The sequence below is a fragment of the Mustela putorius genome, unplaced genomic scaffold (genome assembly GCF_011764305.1).
Source record: "Mustela putorius furo isolate JIRA1106 unplaced genomic scaffold, ASM1176430v1.1 tig00003954_pilon_pilon_pilon, whole genome shotgun sequence".
NCBI lineage: Eukaryota > Metazoa > Chordata > Mammalia > Carnivora > Mustelidae > Mustela > Mustela putorius.
The window spans coordinates 290,057-295,430 of NW_025422098.1; the positions used below are offsets into that span (position 1 = coordinate 290,057).

The following is a 5,374-nucleotide window of genomic DNA, read 5'->3' on the forward strand; positions in this document are numbered from 1 at the left end:
ATAGATAGATGATAGATAGACAGATATCCCAGAAGCTGCAATGCTAGGCTAAGACCAGGCTTTAAAGGGCTTTTCTATATTCTACTAAATACTTGAAACCATTCATTATGCCATAGCTCAGTGTTCAAATCTCCATTTGTTTCCTCAGTTTCCTAATATTTATCTTAAGGTGACCTGATCCAGACTTTTGATCACCTATGTCTAAATATTTTGTATTTTAACAAAGTCCTTTTTAACACTGAGAGACTAAAACTTAGAAAAATACTCTGATTGTTATCTCACTAGAGTGGAAAACATATAGTTACCCATTAACTAATGATATCCATGTCTACATTAGATCCATGACATTTTTAATTCTTGGGAGCTTTTGGTTAAATGAATTTTTTAAGCTTCCTTTAAATGAAGCTTTAAGCCATCACCACATGAATAAAATTAAAGAACTCAATGAAAACAGGCCAAGTATTTACAGAGTAATAGAATGTGCAGTGGAAAGAGTACAATTCTGAAATCATAAAGCCTAAATTAGTGTGATGCATCTTTACTAGCCATGTAATCATAAACCAGTTATCTAAATGTGTTAGCCTCAGTTTTTTCACCCATGAAATGGTGATGATAATACTTATTATGCAGAGTTGTTGTGTGGATGTGATGAAGCATGGAGCATGAGAGTCTCATATTCCATGCTAAAATGATAGCTATTTTTATACTTATAAAAATTCTAATAATAGTAATTAAATTGTTCAAAATGGTAATATTCATTTATATTGAGGCATTGTATTGACTATTCACAGACACATTTACCAAAATAAATTTCATTTTACTTTACCCCCTCTGAGGATATATATTCCCTATTTCAATATGAATCTCATTATGAATAATAATTATCATAATAAATATGCTGATTTTTCTTCTATTTATTTTTAGGGAAGTATCCTTTACTGTTGAACATAAAGAAACTTGATCAAGTCTGTCTTATTCAAAATTTGCATGCTGCTTTCTTATGAAACTAGATTATAGAGTTGTATGAAATAAATTCATGCAGTTAAGACATTTATGTTTGGAAAACTGGGTGGTCAGTTTAGTATTTCAAAAGAAGATTTTAAATTTAAACCTTAAAACTGAGCTCTTTCAGCCTTATTTATAGACCATCCTTCATGCTTCATAAGTATTCCTTCATTGCAAACTAAGTAATAGTTTTTGTCACAGTGTATATAATGAAAATGGATTTTATATTCTATTATTTCAGAGTTAGTTGCAGTTTCTACTTCCTTACTTCCTTTTTTGAAAAATAGATTAATTCTACAAAAAGTTTTTTCCAGCTTTATTGAAAAAAAATCGACATATTATAATTTGTAAATGTAAGTTATGATTTCTTATAACATTGCAAACTTTTAACATTGTGTAAATTTTGTACAATTTGTTAAATTGGCATACATCTTTATTGCAATTTAATCTACATAAAAATGTTAATACATCTACTATCTCGTATAGTTGCCACTGGTTTTTATGCATGTATCGTAAGGAATTTTAAGATCAATTCTCTTAGCAACTTTTATGTATATAGTATAGTAGAGATAAACTTCAGAGGTCTTGTGGGTTTTGTTCCAGACTGCCTCAATAAACTGATTATCTCAATAAACTAAGTCAAATTATTTTTTTTTTTTGGTTTCCCAGTGCATATAAAAAATTATGTTTCCCAGTGCATATAAAAAATAAACACTATACTGTACTGTTCAAAAGCATTATGTTTTTAAAGAAAAACAATGTATATACCTTAAGTAAACTAGTTCTGAGTTTTCAGTGGGTCATAATTACTGATCACAGATCACCATAACAAATACAATAATAATGATAAAACTTGAAATATTGCAAGAATTACCAACATGTGACAGAGAGACACAAAATGAACAAATGTTGTTAGAGAAATGGTGGCAGCAGACCTCTTTTATACAAGATTGCTATAAACTTTCAACTTGTAAGAATGTGATATATGCAAAGTTTAAAAAAGGGAAGCACAATAAAAAAAAGTACGTGTATTTTATTAACTATGATCATCATGCTGTACATTAGATCCCCAGAACTTTTTCATATTATAGTTGCAAGTTTGCACCCTTTGACCACCTTACTCCACCCCAGGTTCACCCCTTGTCAACTCAACTCTAAGTTTCCATTAGTTTGCCTTTTCCTCAGATTCTGTATGTAAGGGATATCATAATACATAAATTAAAAAAATATATAAAATCTTTGAAATATTTCACTTAGTATAACGCCTTCAAAATCCATCCATGCTGTTGTAAATGGCAGTATTTCTTAATTTTTCATGGTTAAGTACTATTCCATAGAGTATATTTACCATACTTATTTTATTCATTCATCCATTAATGGATACTGAAGTTATTTCCATCTCTTGCTTAGAGTTAATAATTTTATAATAAACATAAGAGTGCAGATATGTCTTTGAACAGTGACTTCGTTTCATTTAGATATATACCTAGAAGTGGGATTACTGAATCATATGGTAATTTTACTTTTAATAATATGAATAATCTCCATACTGTTTTCCATACAAATTTATATCCCTATCACAGTGCATAAGTTCCCCATCTTCCCCAATATTTACCAAAATTTGTTATTTTCAATTTTTTGGTAGTATATATTCTAATAGGTAGTAATATCTTGCTGTGTTTTTCAGAGGTAAACAACAACAACAACATAATGACTTTGCCCGGAGTTTTTTACGTTGAACAGTTTTTAATGCTCCTGTTGGTCATTGATATAACTTTTTTGAAAAAAAAAAGTCTATTGAGATCCTTTTGCTATTTTTTAAATTATATATATTTTTTTCTATTTGTATCTGTTGGTTATTAACCTCTTTTCAGATATAAGATTTGTAAGTATTTTCTTACATTCTGTGGATTGTGTTTTCATTCTCTCTCTCGGTTTTTTTTTTTTTTTTTTTTTGGCAATGAAGAAACTTTAGTTTGATGTAGTACCATTTATTTATTTTTGCTTTTTTTGCTTGTGTTTTTGGTCTGGGATCCAAAAAACTATTAAAACTATTGGCAAGACCAATGTCAAGGAGAATTTTTCCTATGTTTTCCTTTAGGAAATGTAGTTTCATGCATCACCTTTAATCTTTAATCTATTTCAAGTTAAGACTTATGAGTGATATAAGGTTCCAGTTTCATACTGTTTATGTGACTATTCAGTTTTAATATCATTTATTGAACAGACTATCTTTACACATTACATATGTTGGCCCCTGTCAAATATTAGGTGACTGTATGAAAGGATTTATTTCTGGACTCTCAATTCTGTTCTACTTGTTTATTGGTCTGTTTTTATGCCAGTATACGTTATTGTTTTGAGCATGAGGGCTTTGTAATATAGTTTCAAATCAAGAAGTGCAATTTCTCTTCTTCATTCTTTCTCAGAACTGCTTTGATTATTTGTTGTCTTTTATGGTCTCATACAAATTTTAGGATTCTTTACTTACTTCTGTAAAAAAATAATATTGGATTTTTTTAAGATTTTTAATTTATTTATTTGACAGAGATGACAAGCAGGCAGAGAGGCAGGCAGAGAGAGAAGAGGAAGCAGGCTTCCTGCTGAGCAGAGAGCCTGATGCGGGGCTCGATCCCAGGACCCTGGGATCATGACCTGAGCCGAAGGCAGCGGCTTAACCCACTGAGCCACCCAGGCGCCCCTAACATTGGATTTTTGATAGGAAATGGATTTACAGATGGTTTTTGGTAGTATGGACATTTTAACAATGTTAATTCTTACCATTCATAAATATGAGCTATCTTTCCATTTGTGTCTCCTTCAATTTCTTTATCAATGTCATAGTTTATGGAGTACAGATCTATCATCTTTTTAGTTAAATCTATTCGTAAGTATTTTATTATTTTTGATGCTATTGTGAATTAGATTGTTTTCTTTATTTTTTCAGCTAGTTCATCATTAGAGTGTTAAAATGCTCCTGTCTTGTGCTTACTTTGCCAGCACATATACTAAAATTAGAATGATGCAGAGAAGATTAGCGTGATCACTGAACAAGGATGACATCAAAAACTGGGAAGCATTCCATATTAAAAAAAATGAAACAAAACAAAATTCTTGTCTTTTATATATTGATCTTGTATTTGGCAGCTTTACTAAATTTGTTTATTCAAATTTTTTTGTGAAGTTTTTAGGATTTTTTAACATGTAAGTTCATGTTATCCAAAAAAAGAAAATTTTACTTCTTCCTTTTTTTTTGGAGTCTCTTATTTCTTTGCCTGGGTAGGACATCCAGTACTATGTCAAATGAGAGTAGTGAAAGTGGACACACTTGTCTTTTTTCTGATCTTTAAGGGGAAAACTTTCAAACTTTTTTGATTGAATATGAGATTAGCTCTGGGCTTGCAATATGTGTTTTTTCTTTAATGGATTTATTAAATTATTTTTTTAAATTTTTTATAAACATATAATGCGTTTTTATCCCTAGGGGTACAGGTCTGTGAATCACCAAGTTCACACATTTCACAGCACTCACCATCACTCACCATAGCACCTGCCCTCCCCATCCTCTCCCAACACACCTCCCCCCAGCAACCCTCAGTCTGTTTTGTGAGATTCAGTCTTTTATGGTTTGTCTCCCTCCCAATCCCATCTTCTTTTATTTTTCTTTTCGTACGCCCAAAACCACCTATGTTGCATCTCTACTTCATCATATCAGGGAGATCATAGGATAGTTGTCTTTCTCAGATTGATTTATTTCGCCAAGCATAATACCCTCTAGTTCCATCCACGTCATCACAAATAGCAGGATTTCATTTCTTTTGATGGCTGCATAGTATTCCATTGTACATATATACCACATCTTATTTATTGATTCATCTGTTGAAGGACATTTAGGTTCTTTCCATAGTTTAACTATTGTGGGCATTGCTGCTATAAACATTTGGGTGCATGTGCCGCTTCAGAATGACACGTTTGTATCTGTAGGGTATATACCCAGTACTACATTCACTAGGTCATAGGGTAGTTCTATTTTCAGCTTTTTGAGGCACCTCCACGCTGTTTTCCAGAGTGTTTGCACCAGCTTGCATTCCCACATACAGTGTAGGAGGGTTGCCCTTTCTCCACATCCTCGCCAGCATGTCATTGACTGACTTGTTCATTTTAGCCATTCTGAAAGGTGTGAGGTGGTATCTCATTCTGGTTTTGATTTGTATTTCCCTCATGGCGAGTGATGTGGAGCATTTTTTCATGTGTCTGTTGGCCATTTGGATGTATTCTTTGCAGAAATGTCTGTTCATGTCCTCTGACCATTTCTTCATTGGATTATTTGTTCTTAGGGTGTTGAGTTTGATAAACTCTTTATAGATTT

General features: G+C 31.9%; 1 non-coding gene across 1 annotated transcript; it reads left to right on the forward strand.

Moving 5' to 3' along the window:
• Positions 1–3,989: 3,989 nt before the first annotated feature.
• Positions 3,990–4,096, forward strand: LOC123389142. Its single transcript, XR_006603675.1, has one exon. It is a non-coding gene; the product is annotated as a U6 spliceosomal RNA (small nuclear RNA).
• The last annotated feature ends 1,278 nt before the right edge of the window (positions 4,097–5,374 follow it).